The following is a 20,363-nucleotide window of genomic DNA, read 5'->3' as shown; positions in this document are numbered from 1 at the left end:
ATATATATATATATATATAGCTGTAGGTATACATTCTCTTTACTGTTGAACGACTGGGCTGGGGTTATGTTTCTGACAACATATGATTTTTGCATATCTGGCTGGGTTATGTTTCTGACAACATATGGTTTCTGCATATCTGACATGGCTTAGTGGTATATCGTTTTGTATATGGTATGCATGGTCCTGGGTTACGGCCTTGCAGAAGCTGTTTGTTTTGTTGCTGGGCAGAATACCGGCCATTGGATACAGTGTGCTTAAGGCACTTTCAAGCAGTTGTAAGCGAGTTTGCACGGAGGTAAGCACTGTTGACTTCCGGTCACAGTGTTGTACACCCAGTTAGCGTCTCCTTTGCTTAATCTGTGTCGGCAGTGCTTAACCCCGCGCAAACGAACTTGCACATGCTTACTAGTGCTTACATATGCTTACTACTGTTTATCTGTGCTTATGACTGCTTACTGCTAGCTTATTCATTATGCTACTGACTCTTCACATGTGGATTTCCTGCAGTGCTCCTGTTCATAAAAATTATGTTGTTTAGTGGGTTTTGCATTACAAATATTGCTTATACCATGCTTTGCCATGTAAAATAGACTGTGCTGCACTGGGACTCGAACTGGGAATGCCTGCTCGTTAGGTATACACTCTGACCACTACACAATTGCTGACATGCTTCATTTGCATATATCGTCCTTGTTATCCTCCTCAGCCTTTTGGCCTGCTTTCACTGTGGCTGAGCAATGTGCACACCCGCACACCTACAGTTAGCTGTACTCGGAGCTTTAGACAACAATACGGGGTTTCTTCTTTTCATCTTTATGTCTTGTTGCTGTTGTATGCATGGGAGACTGTTGGTGGGGATATGAGGACACCTATGAGCAGCCTCGCTCTTTTATTTCCACTTTCTGCTGTTCTACTTTGCAGGGGCATGTTTATTCTGAGTGCTCTGCTCTCAGACACACCCCCTGCACTCGTACACGCTCCGTGTATGCCTAGGAGGTCAGGCAGCATGCTTCATTAATATGCATGGCACGCTGCCATCCTGCTCATAAGTGGCTGTTTCTGTGCAGGACTAGTCTAGTCCTGCACAGAAGATTAGTAAATCCAGGGGAATGTATTTCAAGTATACGTAAGGACACAATAATCCAACTATTCCAACTTATTTCATACAAATGCACTCTAGTCCTGCAAAACCAGACTGTTTAATCTTAGCAAATGACAAAAGCATCAGGTGCTATCATTCACAGACAGCCTCCCCTCTCACACAGCAGTTCTAGCCATCTTCTCTACACCTCATCTAAATGTGTAAAAAAATAATAATTCTCAACTACTTTGCACCAGAAGCAAGGAAAAGCCAAATATATTGAGGAACAAAAGTACAAAATTTGAGATAGATTTTAAATGTTTCTATAATAACAGCTCGTGCATCAGCATGCATTTTGAAGCATATTAAGTCTTAAACTCAAACATCTGTCATTAGGTAGTGAATGCAGTCTTCAATGATTTATCCTAAAAACACATATATTATGAGGAACACACAAAAATATGATACAAAATCAAAGGTATTCTGCAAAATCTTGGAGAGCTGAGAGTGATTCATTTTAACATTGCTGCATACAAACAGCAGCCATAAGTATTCCACCTCATTTTGCACAAATACACACTAGTCCTATAAAGCCATACTAATGACTAGTCAACTTAATCATGACAGCAATGTCAACCATTTCAAACACTGTACTCAGGAATAATAGCCCCATTGCTGATCATACATCCGGAATATCTGACTGTGGCAAAAATAAACAAAAAGTTGTGAACCCAATAAGATAAATTTGTTTCAGAGAAACATTCATAGCCCATGTATTCCATCTTAATTCTTACAAATATACAGTAGTTCTGCAAAGCTAGACTGTTTAAAACAAATAAATGACAAGAGGGTAAACTACTGTCAGCCACAGAAAGGCCAAACACCATCACTGAGCAGTTATAGGCACTTTGTGTTTACATCTCTGATTGTAATAAAATACCTCTGGATCTTTTATCTCAAGAATCATGGGGAAACCAAAAAAATGACTGACAAAGGCCCAAAGTCAGGGGCAGATTTTAAATATTGCTTTTATATACTTAGAAGGCTGCCAGAATAGCAGCTTTGTGTTTGCATACAATTTATAGAGGATATGCAATGTTTGTCTTTTCGGCTTTTCCCGATTAGGGGTCACCACAGGGGAACTCCGGTCCGCTAATAATTGGCAGTAGATTTTTATGGTGCCGAGTTGCCAGCCCGACACCCAACCTTCAGCGAAGACACGCCCATTCACGCATGTCTTTCGGAGGCCACTCAACCGCGGGGAGGACATGCAAACTCCACACAGATATGAAACTCAAATATATGTCAGCATTTAGTGATTTTAATACTCAATGATTTTCCAGCAAACCACAAATGATATAAGGAAGGGACAAAAATATGAGGCAAAATGAGGAACATTGTGCAAAATTAGGGACAGATGAGACCTGTGTAATTTCAACTGTTCAAAAAACAGCCACAACTTTTTTAATATAAACTGAGCAAATACAGGATGAGTGAGTTCCCTTCATCCACAGACAGTGCCCATCCCCACCACCACCCAGCAGTTATAACCACTTTGTTGTGAAAGCCTCATCTAAAGGCGCTAAAATAATACCGCTCATCCTCTTAGCCCATCCATCCATTAGGGACAAACTCATAAAAATTGGGAAACAAAAGCCAAACATTTGGGACAGTCTTCATCACCATCTTTTACATCATGTAATGTTGCTATTTCTAGCCCCTTCCCATCTGTCTAAAGTTTTATAGCCAACTTAAAATAAAAAACAATAACAGTATTGCACACAGTAAGCTTTGGAACGCCCTTGCACCAGTAACTCTAGACCCGTCATCTGCGGTCTTGATTTGGTTACTTACCTTTTCTTACTCCTAATTACTTCTTCTAAATTCTTCTTCTTTAACTAGCAAAGCTCCTCTTAAAAAATGCAATTTATGGTATTTTACTGGAGTGGGGTGCTAAACAAGTTTTCCAACACAGTGAGCACACTTTCTATCTAAAAAAAAATGACATGTGCAGCTAAAGCTACTCAAGCATGTGTGGTATGCACCTGTGAATCTCATTTTTTTACATCACTGGTTCTGTACTACATAGGCATGAGCATAGTTTAGTCGCCATATATAAAAAACTACTTGTGGTAATATATCAAATGTTTTTCATTTGCTATATAGAAAATATCTTTTTTAATGGTTTAGAACAAAAGCTAGTTAATTGATCGATGCTAACTGTAACAACTATAAAAAAAATAACTTCAAAAAGATAGTCTGATAAATTGACAGCTATCTTCCAGGGTGACCATCTGAATCACCCCTATTATAATTCATCACTAATTTCCATGCTAAATGCATCAGTAATAGTTTCGTACTTCCTAAAAAGACATGCTGCCAATTAGTTTTTGCAGATGAAACACCTGGCATTATAAATTAGCACATGAGATGATGTAGTGATACATCAATAAAATAAATACATAAATAAACAATCATGAAATTATAGTGTCAGATGCTGGTCCTCTAAATATGCATATTGTTTTTGCTTACCCATAAAGCATTGCAGTTGCATGTAAATCATTGCCTAATACCATGATATCATTTCGTGGATATGGATCCAGAGTAAAAAATAAGTAAACACCACAATTTAAAAATCAAAAAGCAGGCTATAATGTACATTTTTTTTGCAAAATCATTTACAGCTTTAATATGTGGTCTGTAAGGGAAAGGAAATTGGTAATAAAACAAAGGTGCTTCTGAAAGGGGCCACTAGGCTTTACGTTATTACACAGTAAACACTATAGCTTAGCATGATCTTTCTTGGAGTTTTTACTGAAAGATTTTTCTGTATGACCTTCTCACTCCCTGGTTTCAGTGTTATTTGGATATTTTGCAGGCATCTCAATGTTTATGGACATAAGGCTTTTGTTTCCAAAGTACTGAGGAGCTCAGAAAAAGGGTGAGACATGGTATGTCTGCATCTAATGTGCTTTAACTTTACTGGTCTGAATACACCAGTAAAGACTTAAAAGGTGAAAAGTCGCAGGCATTCAGAAACAATGGCATCCCTAACTAGCATCTGCTTCTCATGCACAGAGCTCCTCAGGGTTCTTATGCTGCAGGTCATCAAAGCAGCGCATGCACTATTCTATCAACATGATGATTCATGTGGCTGAAAACAACTCTGCAGCCAAGTCCTACCAGCATTCCCTTTCTTAAATGCACCATGACACGGCCAAAGTATATGATCCTGAAATGGTTGTGAAAAAGTTACAATATTATCTTGCTTTCCTTCAGGTGTCCTGCTGGTGCTGTCTAGTGAGCACTAGCAAAAGTTTCCATTTTCTTGAATTTCTCTCAAAATGGAGTCAGTTTCATTTGGAACAAAATGGTGGCCTATAAATCTTGCCTAGAGTGCAATTTCTGCAGCATAGCTACATAATACATAGCAAAAAGCATGCATCTGTGTGGTTCTACATCATCAAGTTGTAGCCACAAGCTATCAAAGGTGAGCATAGATAGCAGGCTGTGTCTTATGCCACTAGTGTTCTGCAGCAAAATATTGCAACTCATAGACTTGCCTGCCTCCTGGCTTAATTGTCTACATGGCATGCAAATAGTTATAAACTTGTGTAGATTTGCTGATACACTGCTTACTGTAATCTGTCACCACAGATTAAAGACGATATAGTCTATATTTGGAAAGTATTACTAGAAAGAATATTATCATTGTCTGGATCTATAGGCTATCTGAAGAGGAACACAGTACATACATTACATTTGTTAACTGAGTAATGCCACTTAACACACAGTCTCTTTTCAGGGGAGACCTAATGGCAATGTCTGGATAAATGACTTGCTCAGAATTACACAGTAGGCAAATGGAGGTTGTGGCAATCAAACCCAATATCTAGTTCTAGAAGTAAGTAGTATTAAACCTCTGGCCCAAACTGCCAGACAACACTTTTAACTGTATGTGTGATAAACTTTGGCTTCTCAACTTTTCTAAGGATATAAATATTTGCACTGGAATTGACTTGACAAATCTAGCAAGAGAAATATGTATGCCTGCATTCTCATGTTGTAGATGGTGTCATAACAAGCTAGACTACAAAATCAGGACAAATTGTCCCTACATGCCTGACACATTTATACAACTTAATAATGCAATCTAATACAATGTTCTGGAACTTTGGGTTAAACTGAAACACTAAATTATTATCACAAGTAAAACTTTTGATAAAACTTATTCGGGCAAATATTTAAGACAATTAAAATCACACTTTAAATAATGCATTAAAATCACATGATCAGACCTATTGTATCACTTCTTGTTAAACATATAACAAATAAAATAATATTTAAATAATCTAAAAATATATAAATAAATATTTTACTTTATATTATTATGGAGATTCTTTAGTATCAGTTTAATTCTCAAATGTTCATTTAATCCTGGAAATTGCTGTGCTCTAAATCTATTAATCCATCTATATTCAGCATTCTCTGCTGGTGTAGTCATATTTCTTCCTCTTTTTTTCCTCTAATACAATTTGTATACTTGAAACTATTTTCCTAACAATTCTCTGTTATATGTTTAAATAACACATTTGCTTCCATTTTCCTTCTGATGTTTGACAAATGGTCTCCTTTCCTCTCTTTCAGGTTCTTGTTTCTCTTTCCTGCGTAGAATGCATTACATTTCACACATGTAGTGATGTAAACTAAGGTTTTACTGTCACAGTCAACAAAGGTTCTAAATGTAAATTCTAGTCCTGTTATCAGGTTTCTAAATACTTTCTCCTTATTTTTGTATTTACAAAAATTACATTTAGTACATGGATGAGTCTCTGTTCTATTATTTTGTCTCACATTAACATTTATAATCTGCTCTTTATAACATAATTTACTTTTTAAATTTGTGATTTCTTATAGCAAAGCTTCAGGCTATCTACTATATCTTTCCTCAGTTTGCATGAAATTATTTAATATATGCCGATGCTTCCTCATAATATGCTTTATCCTTTCTATCATATTTCTGATGTCTTCTTTTTTCTTTTACTAGTAAATCTTGTTCTGAAAACATAAGTTTTGTTCTTGTTTGTCTCATAGCAATCACATCAGCCTTATTTTCATTTACTTTCCTTCTATTATATCCTCTTGCCACAGATTTCCTGGATATATCTTCTAATTTTCTCTCCATAACATCATCTTCTGTAGTTAATGATGCAACCCTTAGCATCTGGTTTCTTACTATATTGTTAAACATATATGTTGGATGCATAGTAGTATGGTGTATATATGTATTTTTCTTTACTTCCTTTGTATAAACTCTTTTTTCTAGTGTATTCTAAATATTCTTACTTATTGCAAAGTCTAAAAATGTATTTGTTCAATATTTACTCCCTTTTTAAACTTTACAACATCTAATCTACTTGCTATATAATTTATAGCATTTTCTAATACTCTACATATAAAAAAAACACAAATCGTCTGTAGAACTTCGAGTTATTTAAGAATCAATTTCATGAAGAAAACACATATTCTGTTTCCCATACAGCCATCATTAAATTTAAATATGTATTTTCTTCATGAAATTGATTCCTAAATAACTCGATATTCTACAGAAGATTTGTTTGCTTAAAATATCTATCCTGGTACAAAAACACATTAGTTTCCAATAATAACAAAAGCACATCACATTTCATATTGATATTAACAGTTCTAAGTTGAGTGTTCTCAGTAATACATTTTCTAACACTTTCAATATCATATGCATTTGGTATGGATGTAAACAAACTTTCTACATCGAATGTTGCTAAATAATCATCACTCACGTCATTCAGATGATAGCAAACATAAAGTTGTCTCAGAAAGGATATGGTTGCATTGGTGATTCACTTTGATATGCCATAAAGTACTGGTGTTTTTGGATGAGGTACATGATAATAATTCAATATATCAATTGACAATTGTCCATTCACATGCATATTATGTATGTCTATATTTACATTCATTATAATACTTCAAACTTTTCTTCCATTATTTATTGATAGTATCTTTCATCACTTAACATTTCTAAAATTGTATGATCATAATAAACTGCATTTAATACTACTACTCCTCCACCTTTATCTGCCCCTTTGATCACGGATTAATAAGGGACTCTATTGTTGAGTGTTCATCATTATTCAAATTATGATATAACATGCCCTTTTGTTTTGTGGTTTGCAGCAGTTCATATATCTCCTTGTGACATGCATTCTGAAATGTCTCTACAAGTTGATTACTGACTGGTACAAAGTGATAGATACACATGTTTTCCATTGGATTTCCACTCTCACCATATATCTAATACATATGTTCAATTGTCTTATAAATCACCTTATATTAGGCAACATTTGTGATATGCTTGTATTACCTGCTGGTACAAACATCAAACTTTTATTTAACACTGAATGTTCTGACAGTGTTAATACACAGAGAGGTTGAATACTATATTTTGTTCTACAGATTCTATTTCCTGGAATGACTGCATGACATTGTTCCTTGAGAATTTCTGTTGTTTCTCCCTCTGCCTCACTCACCTTGTCTGCTGCTGCTACAGTTATTCCTCCATGGTAGTGGTAAGGGTGTTTTGGATTATTTTACTCTTAAACAACTGTTACTTGCCAGTCGAACATATGTCTTGGCCTATTGTGATGAGTGCTGTGCCTAAGCACACATACTTCTCCTCACCATACTGCAGTAGAGTCATATCACTGGTGGTTACCAAGGTAACCCCAGTTGTTGGCAGCAGGGATGCTTGCATTATCCAATGCAAACATTTTATCATGTATGCCTCTTATGTGTATTCCCATAGCTGTTCCTACAAATGTCTTATGGCAAACCCCACTACTGTCATTCCTTTGATTAGTGTATACTCTAAGTAGTTTGCCCCTTTATGTGTATCTGCCAGTCTAAAAATCCCATTAATACATTCATAGGTACTCAATTGGCTACCGCTTTGTGAGGATCTTAAAAGCCCAGACCTGCATTGCTATGGTAAATATTAGCCCTTATGTTTTACAATAAGAATCTCCAAAGATGCACCACACAAGTATATATTGGGTTCTTACATGTTTCCCCTATCCATGGGGGCACTGATGCTAAACTAGGGGTGCATTTGTGATTACCCATTCATTCATCTAAGTTATGTTTGAATAGAGTTAGAAAAGTACTCTGATTTATGTGAAGGGGATGGCTGTTCCACATAAAATGTATCTGTGAAGTATACCTATCCCTCCAGCATGTTCTGTTAATCTTGCAAAACAGATTGAGGTAGCTTAGGCAGGTGTTGCTGATACCATTGTTTATTAGGTTTACTAGGTCTGACAGAACAGGGTCTGTAGAGGCTCTATCCACGAGGTAGCAGTCATCTCTGAGTAATATGTATGATAAAGAGAAGAGAAGAGAGACAATGTTTGAGACAGTCTGCATACTGTTTATGATTTAGGCCCTTGATTTTTTTTTTTTAGCATGGATGTGTTGTGGTCATTCCAGCTGTGGCAAGTGTTTGGACAGGCACATTCAAAAAATGGCATTGTACTCAATGATCAGCCTAATATATGGTCTACATCTCTATGTCTTGTTCACATGTATTCGTATGTCTAGAGGACAAGATAGACAGCAGAGGCAGGATGATTTCTGCTATGTTGAAAATAATATCATGTTACAAGCACTTAGGTCACTAACTCAGTGCCTGTGGGCGAGGCAGGGTGTTGACCAGCATTTATTTGACTGGCATGCCATGGGGATACAATCTCATGTTATTGCAGTGTCATAAGTATGTCAACAACATAAGCTTTGCAGAGGCAAAAGTGCATTACACAGCTGCAGAACAGTCAGTCACAAGGTGGTTGGGGTACCTGAGAGCAACATGATGTGACAGCCACTGGAGTTTTTGGTTGTCCTGGAGGGAAACAGTGATTCTGGGATTATCTCTGAAGGACTGACACTGAATTAAGGATGGGCCAACACAGGGCAGAACACAACTATGGTGGCACCTGTAGAGAGTGGTGCAAAACCAGCAGGCTGATGTTATCAGCTGGGCTGATGCTGATGGTGGTGAGGATGATGTACACATACCTGAATTGTAGCATGATGATAAAATGGCATTGTCTGTCTCCTTCCTAGGTGTCCATACTCCCTCCATACACACTGAATGTGTGCCTCACTCTAAAAAGAACATCAGCCTACGTAGAGGGATTCTCCATCATTCTTTGTGGGACAGATATTCCCTGTGGCTTCTATAGTTAGCACTGCTCCTTCTGCAGCTGTGGCAGCAGATCTGCACTGCTGCTGAACTTTGTATACCTACCATTTTGTAGTCTCACACTGATACCCAGTGGCATCACATGCCATAGGTTGTCACTGACATGCAGGTGGTCCTATCATTTGGTCACAGTCCACTGCAACCCAATCCAATATAGACCTTTGTGCTGTAATTTATGACAATCATGAGGTCATGAGACCAGAGACACAGTAATGATAGGTCTCCTACAATTGCTAGTGGCATGCAGCTCTTTCATAGCAACCTCTGTGTGGAGCATTAACAGTGTCACTGTTGTTCAAGGTCAGATGAGGATACATACCAGGGATGTTATTTATGGAGGCCATTGCAGGTGCACAATCTGGTTATTTACTAATCTCTGCCACTCCTCACTGCAGAAGGCAGTTAATGCAACACATTTATGAAAAACATTATATAGACAAAGACACCTTGGGCTGTTTGGAAGAAGAAGCAAATGAAGTGAGGAAATATAATGAACAAAATCTAGAGACTTTTGAAAGGTATAAAAAATGTGGACATGGGAAAGAAAGATAGATCTGATATGGTGTACTTTTGAGAGGTATAAAAATGTGGACATGGAAAGAAAGAGAGATCTGATATGGTGTAATATTTATGCAAAGGAGAAGGCTAAATTAACCAACACAAAAAAGGCAGCCTCAAAGATATTCAAAGAGAAATATAGGCAAAGGCATCCAGATATGGAAAATTTCACAATAAAAAAATAAGATCACAAAGAGGGAAGGTAGAACAGAAGATTAGTAAAGTAGAAGTTAAAAAATAGAGGATGAAGTTATGGAATACCTACAAAGTGAAGGATTTACTGCAGAAAGTCTAACACAAGTTACATCACAGCATGATGGAACAATGTGCCCCCAATGTAAGGAGAAACAGAAGGAGCATGAGACATCTGAATAAGAACTATGGACATGGGAAAGAAAAAGAGGTTTAATATGATGTAATATTTATGCAAAGCAAAAAGCAAAACTAATCAAAACAAAAAGAGCACCACCAAAGATATTTGAAGAGAAATACAGGCAAAGGCATCTGGATATGGAACATTTTACAATACAAAAAATAAGAAAACAAAGAAGAAAAGTAGAAAAGAGGATTAATAATGTGGAAGTTAAAGAAATAGAAACTGAGGTCATGGAATACCTGCAAGGTGAAGGATTTAGTGTAGAAAATGCAACTCTGGTAACATCACACCTGCCCTACCCTAATTTCCACCTGCCCCCAGTGGTGATAAACTTATAACAATAAAAACACACCTCTCCTAACAGAACCAATCAACACTACCTAGCTCATTGAAACCACTGCCCCTTATCTCCCAATACCTTTCCTTATCATGATTATTTATCCTGGTGAGAACACAATAAAGATATATAGTCACCGCCACTACAAAGTCCCCACCCAATACAATGTTACTATTTTCTCTGCTTCCCCTTATGCTTATTCCATATCTCTGCACCTTTTATGAAAATCAGTATTACCTAGGATTTCATTACCCAAAATGCCTAACCACCACCCCAATAGTATCAATGTCAAATATGACAGACTACCTAATAAATTGCCCTATAGCCATCTCCTTAACCTGTATAAACTATCAACCGATAAGTTCCAGATACATCAACTCTAAATCCAAATACTACCAAAAACTAATAAATAAATTCTTGAAGCTTAAAATAAGCTTACACTACAACCTCACAATGGCCCATCCACTCTTGATAAATCTAACTCCTGTACTAGTAACCCTACCAAAATCCTATCAATAAATAGGCCCCCTAACTCCTTCCTGGCCTGTCACCTAAACATTAGAAACATAAACAATAAGGTACATAACCTGAATGCCCTCTTAGCTGTTCACTCCCCTGATATACTATGTCTAACCAAAACCTGGCTAAAACCATCAACTTCAGATAACAAGGTATTACCACCTGGGTATAACATACTTAGGCTAGACTGCACTACGAGGAAGGGAGGCGGGGTAGCTGTACTCTATAAATCTACACTAAATGTTACTATAGACCACATACAACCACCCCAAGTTAATAACACAGAAATTCTGTCTACCAAACTCCAAATTAATAAAAACAAATGTATAAAGATTTTCTGTATCTATATTCCCCCAGGGAATAACGCAACTACCCTAGAAGATATCCTCCACTGGTTATCTAGTTCCTACCCTCAAGAAACCATAGTACTTGGAGATTTTAATATAGACTGGAACACCTGTTCCTCGGAATCTTCGACCACCCATGTAAACCTATATGAGTTTACACAGATGATATCCACCTCCACCAGGATAGGCAGACCTAATCATAAAGAAAGTATACTAGATTGGATACTCATCAATAGTCATCCCCAACTGTATATGTCAGGGAGCCTCCCTGATGACCTAAGTGATCACTTTCTTACCTATATAATTAAACATAAAGCTGTTAACCCCCACCATCCCACCCTCAGAACAGTGAGAAACAATAAGAACTTTCACCCTACCAAATTCCAAGATGAACTCAAATCATGCAGTCAGTCCTAAAACACTTGTCCCTGGAAGAAGTTGTTGTTCACTTTAATAACAAAGTCCTTGCTATTCTTAATTCTCATGCTCCTGCTCGCTCCATTAGAACTAAAACAAAAGTTATACCGTGGCTTTCTAAAGACATTAAATCAAAAATCACACTCAGAAACAAAGCATGAGCCATATGGTGTACCACGAAAACCCCCTAGATCAAATTAGATATCAACAGCTAAGGAATGAGACTAAAAAATCCATTTTTACTAGATAAAAACAACTACTATTGCCATCTACAACATAAAAATCAAAACAACTCTCAAAAGTTTTGGCCAGGTATAAGTAAACTACTGCACCCAGGACAAACCATCACTCCAATCTGTGCAGCCTCTATTAATAAACCCCTGGAGGATGTTGCTAACACCTTCAATAGTTTCTTCACTGAGACTATCCAGTCCCTAGCTAGCCAGCTAACTCCAAGTTGCCCCTAGCTCAAAGGCAGCTATTCCCAGTACCCAACTCTCCTTTAGCTTTCAATTGGTTTCCTCATCATTCATTTGAGCCCTAATCAAAAAATTAAAACCTACTACCCTATCAGCTGATATTCTCTCTGCTGAGTATCTGCAAAAAGCTGCAGATGCCATAGCATACCCCATCTTCATTCTAATCAATCGAACCATAGCAGAAGCTACCATCCCCTTTATCTGGAAAATATCCCATGTTATACCACTCCATAAAGGTGGGAGGTCCACTGAACTGTCGAATTTCAGACCCATAGCTATATTGTCACCACTGGCTAAAATTATGGAAAAGTGCATCCATATACAACTGTTGCAATATCTGATCCAGAACAATCTCTTGGCTAACTCTCAGCATGGCTCCAGGCCTTATCATAGCACCACCTCAGCCCTCCTAGCCTTCTCTAATGCCATAAGCCATAACCAAAACCATAAATTATCCTCAGCCCTCTTTAGATCTCTCCAAGGCTTTCGATATGGTTGACCACCAACTACTAATTCACACTCTGAAATCAATTTGCTTAGATAGTCAAGCCCTCCAATGGTTCCAATCTTATCTGAGTGGTAGACAACAGGCCGTCCTATGGCAGAACAAACTATCCAACCTCCTACCTAATACCCTGAGAGTCTCCCAGGATTGTATACCAGGACCTCTTCTGTTTTCCATTTTTATTAACCTCTTTACCATCATCCCAGATGCAAACTGCATTCAATTTGCAGATGACTCCACTTTGATTTGTTCTGCTACCTCCCAGTCAGATCTGCGGACATTATCCCAGAATACTTTTAATATAGTTGAAAATTGGCTTTCTGATCACCGTCTAATCTTTTCCCAACAAAACAAAGCTGCTACTTTTCTCCCCTACTCATAGGTCCTCTGCATTATCCTTTTCCATAATATCTAATAATGGCACCATAATCTCCCCAGATGCCTATACAAAACTCCTAAGTGTTATTGTAGACAACAACCTTAAATTTGATATGCCTGTCAATCAAACTATCAAAACCATCAATAAAAAACTTGGCTCACTATATAAGATTAAACCTTTCCTATCCCCACCTGCTAGAACTGCCATTGCACGCTCTCATCTACTTTCGACTTTTCTTTATTCTTCCCCTTTACTTACCAACATAAGCAAAACTGATCTTAATAAACTCTCTAGCTTCTATAATCACATTGCCAGATTTGCCACTGGCATGCCCTACAGAACACACCACTGTAATAACCTAACTTATCTTGGGTGGCTAGAACTGCCTAGCCTAATTCAGTACAACCAGCTTATAGTGGTATATAAAGTACTTAATCAACCTGAAAATACACCAGCACTTAAAAACATTATAAACCCTTACAGTAACCTCAGACCACTCCACTCTTCTAATAGACTCCTAGTTCAAACTGTCAAAACCAATAATTCAGCCGGTGACTATCTGTTTGCCAACTATGTTGGTAAAACCTGGAACTCAATTCCTACTAACATTACTCTAGAACCCACCCTAAGTCAATTCAAGGAATGTCTCAAACAGTATTTTAAATCACACTGGCTATGTCCTTGCACCAAGCCTGACTAGTTCTCTCCCTATGATTGTGTGCTTATATTATTCATTTGCAACTCTGCTGTGTTGTATGTTTAGGTCTTTTACCTTATGAAATCTTAATTTTGAGAGATTGTATAACTTGCTTGTCTGAAAAGAGTCTGTAAACTGGGTTTATCATGTATTATGTAATGTTTCTTCTGACTGTACCTTGGAGCTTTTCTCCCCAGGCCACTGCTGAAAATGGACATGCATCTAGTCGGACTATCCCGGTCAACAAATGTAAAATAAAAACTAAAAATAAATAAATAAATCACAGCAGGATAGAGTAACAGATCCCCAAATTAAGGAGAAACCAGTGGAGTGGGAAACATCTGATCAGTAAACATATGAAGACACTTAGGAGCCTTGCATAGGAAACCAAAACAAACATTCAGCTGGAGTTGCACATCAAGGGAAAGAATAGGAAACTATGGCAACTCTAACACAGTCAATGTTGTGGAGTGACTCACCTGTGAGTTCCCATATGAAAGAGCAACAGATGACACGGAATGAAACTGAAGAGAATGTGCACAGGAAGATGATCTGGAATTTTCTGTAGAATACCTACAGGAAATGGAGAATGTAGAGTGTGCCCTCAGTTTAGAAGAGAATGGTCTGAGAAGAGTTGTTTGATTTAATAGAAGTGGACAGACATATTAAGATCAATGAAAGAAATAGATTACAGAAAGTCAATAAAATTCAAAAAGTTAGAAGTCTGATAATACAAATGGACACAGTAATTAGGACTATCCATAGAGATGCTTGTGATATAACAGAAGTAAATAGGATATACTACTGTGCAGCTAAATTAATAACAGATAAAGTCTTACTACAAAATCACACGCAGTAAGGAAAAGGAAGGGGAGAAATCAAATGCCATCATGGAAGTATCGAATAGAGAAAACTATATAGCAATGAAGACAAGAAGTGTCACTGTTAGAAGAGTATAGAAGAGGGAACAGAGCGACAAAAATACTCAGAAAGCTAGACATGATAAAAGCAATGCACGTTATCAGAAATTATCTGGATCTATCGTGCACTATCGCAAATAATAAACTAGAAATATGAGCAAAGGAAGAAAAACTTAGAAGATATGCAGATAAATATAAAGAAGTAAAAAATAAGGAGTTTATTGATGATCCATAAAAGTTTTATAGAGAATTGTGAAACAAGGCAAAATGAATTGAAACACCACCAAAAAAAGAAGAAATTTATATGTTTTGGAGAAAAATCTATGGAGATCCTGTGGAATATAACAAAGATGCTAAATGGACAGAAGTAAAAGAAAGAATAAGAAGTTCAAATGTACACAATATGAAATGGGATGAAGTAACGGCCAAAGAGATTGAAATCAAGTTAAGAAAAACCCCAGACCCAGATGCAGTACCTAACTTCTGGTTAAAAGTATTAATATCTTTATATGAATATTTAGCCATGAGTAAGATCTATTTATATGCACAGCGTGAACAGACACCAGCCTGCTTAACAACAGGAAAAACAATACTCCTACCTAGGAGCAAACCTGGAAGCTATCCTAAAAACTATAGACCAATAACCTGCCTTCCAATGACAAATAAACTATACACTGAAACTGATGCCAACAGAGTTTATAGTCATTTAGAAGAAAACTCAATCATGGTAACAGGACAAAAGGGTAATAAAAGAAAGTTATATGGAACAAAGGCTCACTGTTGTTAAATAAAGGCATAATGGAGAACTATAAAAAGGGGAAGAATCTAAATATGGCATGGATAGACTATAAAAAAAGCATTTGACAGTATCCCACATTCATGGATAAAGAGTGATTAAAAATGTATGAGATGCACCCTACATTGATCAATTACATTACAGCAACCATAAAACAGTGTTAAACCACTTTGCAGTTAAGCTATGATAAAGGGAAAATTATTATTCCAGGGATAAAAATTCAAGGGAGGATATTCTAGGATGACTCTCTGTCACCGCTGCTCTTTTGTCTTGCCCTTAATCTATTAAGTTGTCTACTTAACAGATTAGGTCATGACTATAATTTGGCTCCCAGGAAACAACAAAGTGTAAAGACTTCTCATCTTCTTTTTGTAGATGATTTAAAACTGTATAGCTTATCAGATGAGGAACTGAAAGCAAAACTGCAAGTAGTCATAACTTTTTCAGATGATATAAGAATGTCATTTGGTCTTGATAAATATGCAGAAGTAACATGTAAAGCTGGAAGGCTGCATCACCAAGAAAACATCAGTTTGGGACAGGAATGTGATATAAAAGAACTTGAGCAAGAGGGAGTGTGTAAACATTTGGGAACTGATGAAGGATCAATAATAAAACATGAACAAATGTGAATAAAACTTAGTAGGGAATATTTTAGAAGATTTAAATTAATATTGAAAACAGCATTGATAACTAGGAACAAAGTCCAAGCTATAAACCAATTTGCTCTTCCTGTCCTAATTTACATATATACTAACTTTACAAGTCCCAAACATAGTGAAAGTTTTGAGACATGATGAGAATAAGTCTAAAGTGACTTCCCTGCTTAGTTTATCAGAAGCGTATCGGCATCAAGGGGGAATGGAAATCAAACCACAAGTAGATAAAAATCAGGCAGCAACTAAATGTTCCAAAACACAAAATAGGTTCATAGATTTAGTACTAGGCTAACTACCTTTGTGGGCCATTTTAAGCCTAGCCAATTACTCCATTTGAGAATCAAACCCTGCACTTTTGGTTTATAAGGCAAACACCTTAACAATTATGCCAACCTCTCAACTCACCCTTAAAGATTATAAGGTGAAGAATCAGATGAGAAGGCAAGAAATGTGGAAAATATATAAATACATTTCCAGGTATAGAAAACTCTTGGAACAATGTCAGGTTGATCAGTATTGAATGCAGGAATGGCTAAGGAGAGGTGAATTTAAACCAAAAGATGAAAGGTCAATATTGGCGGTCCAAGATAGTGGACTACATACACATTGGTTTACAAAGTTCATTGAATACGTGGGAGAAATAGACAAATGTAGGGTTTGTAAAACAGAATTGTAAACAGTAGCACATCTTGTTGCTGGTTGTAATATACTAATGGCAGAAGGACTGTATACCGAAAGGCATAATAATGTGACAAAACTGTTGCACTGGGGATTGTGCAAACATTATAATACTGAAGTAGGTGAAAAACATTGGAAATATGAGCCACAGAGCATCATAGAAAATGATGAAGTTTATATCACATGGGATCATCGATGACCAACAATTCAAAAAATAGATGCGAGAAAAACAGATATAGTAGTCCATGAAAAGAAGACAAAAGTAGCATTGATTATTGAAATTGCTACACCCAGTGACTACAGTGTCTTACGTATAGAGAGACACAAAGTTATAAACTACCAGAGTGTGAAGGCAGAAACAAGATCATTGTGGAAGAAGGATACCCAGACAGTTCTAGTAGTAGTAGGACCAATGGGTCTCATAAGAAAGAACTTACTGTCATACTTAGATATGTTACCGGTACATGTAACTCTGTACGAATTGCACAAGGAGTCATCACTGGACACTTGAAGAAATTAAAAAGCCAGAAGGTCACAGCTCTCAATCCTATTGGCCAGACATTTCATGTGTGGCCCTCATCCAGGTCCTAGTCCCACAGTTGCAATCTATCACTGTAAGGAGGGACCACATGCCCTATTGTAATAAGCCAATATAGTGGCCACAAATCATGAGGATGTAGTGGCAGCCCAACACATCACAGGAAAATATTGTGTTTGACACACAATATTCTTCAGCTTGGGAAATAATACTGCATGAATTCATGGCCTCATTGTGGGATCCCCAGTTCATCTTAGGGGAAAATAATATATGGCATAGAATAACCACCATGTCCTTCAGACCTATGTCTCAGACTCTTGTGATATACTCCTCACAAAGTGTGTGTAGACAGATGTGTCATAGTGTCCTTAGCTACCTTTGCACATGATGATGACTGTGGTGCTCTTCCTTCCCTCCACCCCGCCTGTGTGTTGAATGTGGAAATGTCTGATGCACTGTGAGTCTCAGCCAAGTAATGGCCTATATAGCTTAACACGTACACTGTAAGCATGACACCTATCTGTGTTATACCACTCTGTCACTGAGTGCTCATGAGAATCTGTATATCTGAATTAGAATTCACTAGCTCACCTGCACTGCTGTGTACTTTACCCACCACTGACAGGGGGGGTGGTATTGTGGCTACTGATTGTTACGGTTTCACAACACTCTCATTAGATGAAGTGTTGATACATTCCCCTGCTGGTTAGGGGTGAGTGCAGTTGAACCATATTGGTATCCAGGTACTGCACTGCCTGAGCATTGTTGAGTAATCTATGGGAAGATGCCTGTCAAATAACCAGTATGTACTCAGCTGATATATGAGAAGTACATCTAGCAAGTAGGAAGGAAGAAGCATTGACAGGCAATGTAATCCCTGTCTCACTTTTTCTCAGAGGTGTTATGTCACATGTGCAGATAAAATTATCTAAATGTTTAAAATGTCAACATTTGCCAAGGGACAAACAGTTTTCAAATAAAAAGACAAAACTTCCCTGAGTAGGATAAATTGTGTTTGGTTTGAATGTTTCCCTTTAGGCTTATGCAGTTGTACCATTTTTGTCTCAAGTTAGCTTGGCTATCAGGATGTGCCATGTATTCATGAGGCAAAGGATGAGTGCCTTTTAGGCTATGTCCTCTGCATTCCATACCATTCTGCTATAACTTTCAGAGCCTGAATGTTACCACTGCTTGACCAACTAGGGCAAGTATGAATTCCACCACAAATGTGTCAGAGCATGAATTTCACTGTTCCAAATATCCAAACTCTTGTCTTTTCATCAAACAGAATGTAGAGATGCGTATCACTCAATGACTCAAGTGACTACCCTACTGAAACTCAAAACACTTCTGGTTTAATCTGAATTGCTGAATCACCAAACATTGTAAGTTAATTCCACAAGGTTTATAAGGTTGAATCTGCACAAACTTTCATAGCTTCCAGCTGCAAGACAGTTCTGTAAATGACTTATCTGTCCTACTTATCATTCAAATTTTCTGCAAGCCACAAGAAGCTTCCTCCATTTAAAACTAAAATGGAATGCAGAGTTATAGATGCTAATGTACCAATTATGATTAGTGTAAGCATAAAACGATATGTAAAACAAATTAAACACAGCTTTGTATACTTTTGCAGAGCTTAGGAGATAAAAATAGTTTGTTACAATTACAGAACTGCTAAACAGCATCGATGACTATATTTTTTCAGTAAATATTATCAAGTGTATTCACAATACAAAATATAAAAATAAATATATAAGTGAATAATGCACATATAATCCCAGTTCAAAAAGTCAGTGTCTGTCTTAATGAACAGCAATCCTGTTAACCTCTATTCAGAAAAAAAAAGATTTACTAATAAATGTGGAGTGTAATGTATTGTATAAGCACACAAATTTTAACGTGACACACAATTGTGCAGTTTCTTGAAATGAATACAACTCAATTGCAGTTCTATAGTTCTGTTTATTTAGACATATATTGCCATATAGTCTGTATACTTTTGTATTTTGCAAATTAAAAGAAACAGTTTCAGCAAAAAGATCAAATTACAAGCAGACCTGTACACAAAATAACAATATAATAAGTCCTTTGATAAATAAGTGTTGACTACAAAACTCTCTTGATTATCATAATGAGGAAAACTAATCTGCAAATTGTTCCTTTAATTCACAATGATGGATTGTATCTGACATTAGTGTGCTTCTTGTCCAGTGCCTATATCCTTAGATATGATTATTTCATTACAAAATTTTTGACTTGATATAATGCTTGAGAGCCAAGTTAGTGTAGTGCAATATGCAAAAAGTAAAACTGATAGAACAAACAGCTGTAAATCAGTTAATTTCATTACTTTGTAAAATGGCATGCAGTAGCAGCGATGGTCAGGCTGGTTAACATCCAAGTGCACTTTAGTAATTAATGTAACACAAAAATGCTGTGTCATCATATTCTTCATGCTACGTGTAATTTATTCACAGGAACGAAGACCGCTGCTGTGATCATGGTAGTGAGCAGCCTTATATTAATTTCTGTGTGACCTCAAACCCTTAGCCTTACTGCAAAGGCATAATGTTAGTGATAGTCCAACAGAAATGCATCCTTCATGCCTTGAAACATATCACATTGGATACTTCAGTGAATGAACGCCAGAATACAGTGCCTCACTCTGACTGAATAACGTCATGCAGGTCATTATTCCTTTCTTTTTTCTTTTTGAAATGGAATCAGCGAGTCTGTTTTGTTGATTCTCAATTTTAGTCAACATGTATTCATTAA

Source organism: Protopterus annectens, chromosome 1.part1 (assembly GCF_019279795.1).
Source record: "Protopterus annectens isolate FY-2018-M chromosome 1.part1, PAN1.0, whole genome shotgun sequence".
NCBI classification, from domain to species: domain Eukaryota; kingdom Metazoa; phylum Chordata; order Ceratodontiformes; family Protopteridae; genus Protopterus; species Protopterus annectens.
Note: the sequence above shows the minus strand (reverse complement) of the source record.